This window comes from Octopus sinensis, linkage group LG13, assembly GCF_006345805.1.
Source record: "Octopus sinensis linkage group LG13, ASM634580v1, whole genome shotgun sequence".
Classification (NCBI taxonomy): Eukaryota; Metazoa; Mollusca; class Cephalopoda; order Octopoda; family Octopodidae; genus Octopus; species Octopus sinensis.
Window position 1 is genome coordinate 43,093,674 of NC_043009.1, and position 8,248 is coordinate 43,101,921.

The 8,248-nt window shown below is 37.9% G+C and overlaps 1 non-coding gene across 1 annotated transcript; it reads left to right on the forward strand.

Annotated features, from left to right (window-relative positions):
• Window positions 1-7,732: 7,732 nt before the first annotated feature.
• On the forward strand, window positions 7,733-7,836 carry LOC115218718. The gene has a single exon (XR_003882263.1). It is a non-coding gene; the product is annotated as a U6 spliceosomal RNA (small nuclear RNA).
• The last annotated feature ends 412 nt before the right edge of the window (window positions 7,837-8,248 follow it).

Consider the following 8,248-nt stretch of genomic DNA (forward strand, 5'->3'; position numbering starts at 1 on the left):
AATCTATTAACTAGAATTATCAATCCTACTAACAAACAATTAGATATTGTTAATAAAGAGATCTTACACACAAAAAAAATCCCTTCAAATTAAAATAGTTCCCTATTCTACCCTTATAGAACAATAACATTTCCATAATAAATTGGTTTAACAGCATTAACAATTAACACCAACACAAATTCACTCAGTTCAATATTATTGATTTCTCCCTGCTTCATTACCAAAACATTTACTCCAAAAAGCATTAATATTCGCTGGTAATTACATATCCATTAGTGAACCTGAATCTAATAATTATCATGCATATAAGTTAGCAAGGATCTTTTAATAACATCTTATGGGTAAAGCAAAGTGGTGACCCTTGTTTTGGTATAAGTATGGGAGCCAAAGTATTGAGCTGTAATTTGTGAATTAACTGGTCTTTATATTCTTTCTGATTTCTAATTTTTAGAATGGGTGTTTAGTAATTCATGCAAAGCTAATTCTACAGAACCACAACTATTAGTCATTTACTATTAAATTTTCAGACCTTTTGTGACATACAAATGATATTTTAGATGAAGTGGTATCAAAAAGTTCCTGGACTAAATCTGCAACGTGCCAACAGATGGCAGCACACAGTTGCATGCACCTGAGAGCTAGCAGTGACCTTCATGTAGCAGTGTGCCAAGTGACATTGTTGTGCTTACTTTGCAAGCTGTGAAATTTGTGTACTTGTGCAGTAGTCTATGATTTTGTCATGGACAGGAACAAAGAGCCAACACGAAGTTTTGAATTAAACTTGGGAAGTCTGCTACAGAGACACTAAGTATGCTTTGGCAAGCTTGCAGCAATGAGGCAATGGGCCATACACAATGTTTCAAGTGGCGTGAGCATTTCAAAAGCAGAAGAACATCCTTGGAAGACGATGAGTGTTCTGGAAGACCTGCTATGAGTGCGACTCACTAAAATGTGGTATCGTGCATCAAGAATTCACCCCTGCAGGGCCAGACCATCAATCAAGAGTTCTACTGCAATGTTTTGAAGTGTTTGAGGAAAGACATTCAGCAGAAGTGACCATATCGGTGGAATGCAAAGAACTGGATTCTTCACTGAGCCTTCCTCACTCGTGACATTCTCACCAAGAACAACATGTTATTGCTTCTACACCAGATTTAGCATCTGAAGACGTCAATCTCTTCCCCAAGATGAAAAGTAGCTGAATGGTCACTGTTTTAACACCCTTGTCAAGATCCAGAGAGAATCACAGAAAGTCTTTGACTTGCTTACAGAAAACATCTTCCTGGCCAGATTCCCAAAGTAGCAGGGACATTAGAGACAGCGCGAGGTGACTATTTTGAAGGAGATAATGTTAAATCTTATGTAAATAATTTTTTATTAAACTTAAGAAGTCCATAAACCTTTTGATACCACCTCATATACATGTAAACGCATATCTTAAATATAAAAGATAATCACAATTTTCTTCTACCGAAAGCTTATCCAACATGTGCATGGGGAGAAAACAGATGTCAAAATGGGTATGGTGATGTTGATGACAATGATGATGATGATGATGATGATGATGATGATGAGGAGGAGGAGGAGGAGGAGGAGGAGGAGTAAGATTATGGTGCTCCACTACTTTACATCTCTCACTCTCCCTATGCACTATGCCCCTCTCCCTCGCTCTCTATTTTTCTCCTCCACATACACTCTAGCAACTTATCTATTGACATTATTTCTCTCTCTCTCTCCCTATCATCTTTCTCCTGTCTATCGCATTTTCTGCCGTTCTTCACCCTCTTCCATTATTATTCACCCCTATCCCTTATTCACAGTTCTCTACACCACTTCGTTCACTATGAACCATTCCCCACCTCTATGACCCTCTCCCATACACTCACGCAACCTCTAACCACCCACACTTCCAGTTCTTGTCCCCACTCTCTTATTCTCACCTGATACCTCGAAGATCCACCCTAAGACTTCATCAAAACTATTTTTAATCTCCTTCCATCTCTATTCTGATCACCCTTACCCTCTCTTCTAAAGTCTGTGCAACCATGTAGTTCCTCCGTGGTACAAAGGAAACCATGAATTTCCTCTATGGAACCTGTTGTGCCCTAGCCCCTTCTCTTGTACATAACTCTTTAGCATTTAAACTGACCATATCTGGCCCAAATATTCTTGTTTTATGTTCAAACTAGCCAGGTCTGACCTCTTACATCTACCCTACAATGTCATTTTTAAAGTAAAGAATCCCATCATTGAAATCTCAAAACTACAAGACAATGCATGAATAATTCACAATAGTGTAATGATATAAGCATTACAATTACTCTTTTACTTGTTTCAGTCATTTGACTGCAGCCATGCTGGAGCACTGCCTTTAGTTGAGCAAATTGACCCCAGGACTTATTCTTTGTAAGCCTGCTACTTATTCTGTCGGTCTCTTTTGCCGAACCGCTAAGTTTGCTCAACTAAAGGCGGTGCTCCAGCATGGCCGCAATCAAATGACTGAAACAAGTAAAAGAGTAAAAGAGATATATAAGTATATATATATGTGTATGTGTGTGTGTGTGTGTGTGTATGTGTTTGTCTCTCTCTCTCTCTATATATATATACACACACGCATACACATATACTCTTACTCTTTACTCTTTACTCTCTTTTACTTGTTTCAGTCATTTGACTGCGGCCATGCTGGAGCACCGCCTTTAATCGAGCAACTCGACTCCGGGACTTATTCTTTTGTAAGCCCAGTACTTATTCTATCGGTCTCTTTTGCCGAACCGCAAAGTAACGGGGACATAAACACACCAGCATCGGTTGTCAAGCAATGCTAGGGGGACAAACACAGACACACAAACACACACACGCATATATATACATATATACGACGGGCTTCTTTCAGTTACCGTCTACCAAATCCACTCACAAGGCTTTGGTCGGCCCGAGGCTATAGTAGAAGACACTTGCCCAAGATGCCACGCAGTGGGACTGAACCCGGAACCATGTGGTTGGTAAACAATCTACTTACCACACAGCCACTCCTGCGCCTATATACATATATAATATATATATACTATCTTAAATTAAAAACCACAAATCTTGCAAATAGCTACCATGGCTTTCCTGGTCGAAATAGTAATTTATTCAGCCATTTATCAAGATGAAAGCAAGACCATTTGTTAGTTGCTTTTTGAATAGATAATGTATAAACAAGAGATACTTGTAAAGAAGAAGACAAAAAGGGAAAACATAACATTACAATAATTCGATGGCAAGCAGACGTAAACCAGATATAAATGGTTTACTAAGTGTCTGGTGATCTACTTTTAATTTCCAACAGGATTCTTCTTTTTTTTTGAAATGTGGGCATCTTATTCCTTGAATTTATGTACTCATTGGAGGTTCTCAAATGTTTTAATGGATACAGTTTTTAAGGTAAACACACTGAACATTTTCTAGACCCATTAATATAGGATCTGGATTTAAAAAGGATTTTCCATTTGATATTGAAATTGGTCCCTTTCTATTTAAGTTTCCATATTAAAGCCACAAGGGTTGTTGAATGCCTCTTATTATGGTACCAAAATTTGAAAGATGGTTGTTATAACTAGATTTAAATTTTCCTTCTATGACTCTAATATAACATTTGTACATCCATTGTTGTAATTTGCTAAAACCTGTGCTTTATAAACAAAGGAAGATATGTCGCACACCTGTTCTAAAGAGGACATTTAGATTTGTCTCTACATGTGCATCCAGGGCAGGCTTGAGTCACTTGTTGCTTATTGATATGTGACTTAACATTAGGAAAACAAGAAACGGTAACTTCTATCTATCAAGTGTCTGTTAAAGATTTTATTGTATCTAGGTGTTCTAAGGAAGTGGATATCTACTCAGTGCAAGAACTTTATATCTACATTTGTCCTAATATTATGAGAGAAGGTTGGGGGCAAACTATAAAACTTTCCAAGACCTATTCTCAGCACTAGATTAACCATTAAATGACAATGATGATGATATAGATAGATAGATAGATAGATAAATATACATACTCACACAGATATATCATCATCAACATCATCAATATCATCATCATCATCATCGTTTAACGTCCGTTTTCCATGCTAGCATGGGTTGGACGGTTTGACTGGGGTCTGGGAAGTCCGGAGGCTGCACCAGGCTCCAGTCTGATCTGGCAGTGTTTCTACAGCTGGGTGCCTTCCTAATGCCAGCCACTTTGAGAGTGTAGTGGGTGCTTTTTACGTACCACCAGCACAGGGGCCAGAGGAGGCTGGCATCGGCCATGATCGGTTGGTGCATTTTATGTGCCACCAACACAGAAGCCAGTCAAAGTGGCGCTGGCATCGGCCACGTTTGGATAGTGCTTTTTACATGCCACCAGCACGGGTATCACAACTACAATTTCCATTTGATTTTCATTTTGATGTAGATACACTTGACTCAATAGGTCTCTTCAAGCACAGCAGGTCGTCCTACGATCCAAGGTACTTTTGAATGGGCTGGGGCTGGTCATGTGAAACTGGTGTAGGATACAGCCATGAACTCACTTTATTTGCTGGGTCTTCACAGTCACAGCATATCTCCAGAGATATATGTGTGTGTGTGTGTGCAGAAGATTGAAAAGGAACACATGAGTTGATATGTATCAGGTAGATAGGACAAGGTAGAAAATGCTAAAATAATTTTATCATGAAGACCATCTTAGTACTGGTTTCAGTCTTTGCGACTTTTTCAACTTAGGGTAAAGCATGAAAAACAATTAAATTGTGGAAATGTTAAATAAAATGCTTTTTTTAAATCTTTCCATAGTTTTCAAATACAAGGGACATTTTCCTTTTTTCTGCCTCTCTGTCTCTGTCTGTCTCTCCCTATCTCTGTCTCTCTCTCTCTTTTACTCTTGTGAAGGCTTGGTAGTAGGTAGTAAGTAGCAGTCCTAAAAGAATATTTGATATGGGGGATGTGAGGGACACATCAAGCTAATTGAGGGATCGGAGTCCTTCTTCAAACAGGGTCAATGTCTTACAGTGAAAAACAACTTATCATGTGCTTCAGAAAACCCAATATATGCATTAACTTGCTCAGGGTGTCGAGAGCAATACATAGGCCAAACCAAAAAGTTCAAAAAGTTGCAAAGACTGAAACTGGTACTAAAATGTTCTTCATGATAAAATTATTTTAGCATTTTCTACCTTGTCTTATTTTCCTTATATATATATATATATATATATATAAAACGATAGGTTTCTTTCAGTTTCCATCCACGAAATCCACTCATAAGGTTTTGGCTTGTCTAATGCTATAGTAGAAGACACTTGCCCAAGGTTCCACACAGGACTGAACCCCAAATCATGTGTTTGAGAAGCAACTTCTTACCATACAGTCATGCCTGCCCCTACACACACACACACACACACACACATACACACACACACATATATATATTCCATCTGTTATACATGCATAAAGCCAGTTTTGTAAGATATAGTTTATTTTAGCATAGTCTAATTCGTTTTACTACAGTTAATTTCTTTGGAAATTTCATTAAAATTAAAATGATATACAACTGATGAAAAATCAAATGCTTTAATACAGTGTTGAATATTTTCTAATTAGTGTTATATGCATACTTAATTACACAATTTTTTTTTATTTCAATAACCAACACTGTTCAGTTAATATGTAAAGATATTGCTTGCAGTACATGGGCAGATCAAAGAAAATTCATGTGTTCATATATGTTGAAATTCATGTAACAAGGGAGATAGATGACAAGAAAATATATTTTAATATCAATTGATATTAATAATTGACTTTGCCTTTCGTCCTCCAGTGTTAGCCAGGCAAAGGGATGGGGTGGGTGATAAATAAGTGCCAATTGATTCCGGTAGGTTGATTTGATTGACTATATAACCTTGTCTTAAATTTGAGGGTTTATGCTCAATTTCTGCTGTATTAGGGTTAACATATTGTCAGCCACTAAGGGACATGTTCAACTGGTCATGGTCAAACATCTATCAAACAAAGCTGTGGTACATTGGTGTGTGTGTGATTTTTTTTCTCCATCTTCCTTTTCTATTGGACTTTCCTCTGTTTCCGAAGAAGAGCTTTGCATGAAACATAAAACCACCTTTCTTTCCTTCCCTGAGCATCTTTTAATACTTTACTTGAACTACATCCTCGCATTGTTGCTTTTTTTTGTGTTTGTTCTTCGTTTTTTTGAATTTACTATATATATATGTATATATATATATATATATATATATATATAATATATATATATATAATACAAAATGGGACAAGAACGCAAAACATCTGGACAACTAGGTGATACAAAAAGGGACAACAAAACATCCAGATAGACGATACAAAAAAAAAACAAGGACGGGCCATTTGAAGCTTTCTATTCTCAGTCAAGAACCAGATCATCATGTCTATATATATATTGTGTGTGTGTGTATATATATATATATGTATATATATATATGTATATATATATATATGTATGTATGTATGTATGTATGTATGTATGTATGTATGTATGTATGTATGTGTGTGTGTGTGTGTGTATATATATATATGTATGTATGTATATAAACACATTTATATATTCTTTTATTCTTTTATTTGGTTCAGTCATTTGACTGCAGCCATGCTGGAGCACACCCTTAAAGGGTTTTAGTTGAACAAATCAGCCCCCGGACTTATTCTTTGTAAGCCTAGTACTTATTCTGTCAGTTACTTTTGCCAAACTGTTAAGTTATGGAGACATAAACACACCAACATTGGTTGTCAAGCAATGGCAGGTCAAGAGGGAGGACAAACACAGACAAACACATAGATATACATACATACATACACACACACACACAAATCCACCCACCAGGCTTTGGTCTGCCCGAGGCTATAGTACAAGACACTTACCCAAAGTGCCACACAGTGGGACTGAACCCAGAACCATGTGGTTGGGAAGCAAGCTTGTTACCACACAGGCAATTATAAAAATACAGTACAGTAATCCCATTGCCATATCGCAGTCCACCTATCGTGGTTTATTAGTTAAGCTTATGTCAATTCCTCCCTGGTGTTGTTTTGCATTTATATTAAGATAAATATACTCTTTACTCTTTTTTACTCTTTTACTTGTTTCAGTCATTTGACTGTGGCCATGCTGGAGCACCGCCTTTAATCGAGCAACTTGACCCCGGGACTTATTCTTTTGTAAGCCCAGTACTTATTCTATCGGTCTCTTTTGCCGAACCGCTAAGTAACGGGGACATAAACACACCAGCATCAGTTGTCAAGCAATGCTAGGGGGACAAACACAGACACACAAACACACACACGCATATATATATACATATATACGACGGGCTTCTTTCAGTTTCCATCTACCAAATCCACTCACAAGGCTTTGGTTGGCCCGAGGCTATAGTAGAAGACACTTACCCAAGGTGCCACACAGTGGGACTGAACCCGGAAGCATGTGGTTGGTAAACAAGTTACTTACCACACAGCCACTCCTAGTGGGACTGAACCAGGAACCATGTAGTTGGTAAACAAGCTACTTACCACACAGCCACTCCTGCGCCTATACAAATTCTAAAAATAATCTTTTAAAATATACAGTACAATACTGTTTCTACTTCACGGATTTTCACCTATTGCAGGGATTTTTCAAACAGAACACCCATGATAGTCAAGGGGTTATTGTAATATGTTTCTTATGGCAGTAGATACTCTAAAATTGGAATGATACAGCAAAGATTAGCATGGCCCCTGCACAAGGATGACATGCAAATTTGTGAAGCATTCTACGGCAGTGCCCCAGCATGGCCACAGCTCATGAGCTGAAACTGGTTCAATTCAATTCAGTTCATTGAATGGTTCTGGAGGTCCAGTAGAGTAAAATAGGAATCAAAATGGTCAATAGGCAAAAAATGGTTGCAAACCACTGGGGTAGAGCCATGCAGTTGATCAAAGAATTATGCCTCTCCCACCAATACCGTATCTTCTGCGTGGTCTCAGTGCATGATACTCCACCCACTTCAGCGAGAGATCTGTCGTTTGTTTGGGGTTGAAAGAAATCTGGAACATAACTGGTACTGAAGTAGGATTATAATGAGACAGGGCTGCATCAAATAATCCTCTTTCACTTCCTCATCTCTAACTTGTTCTTGGATCACTGGCAAGGCTAGACAAGAAAGTCGGAGGCATATTGAGAATGCATGGAACC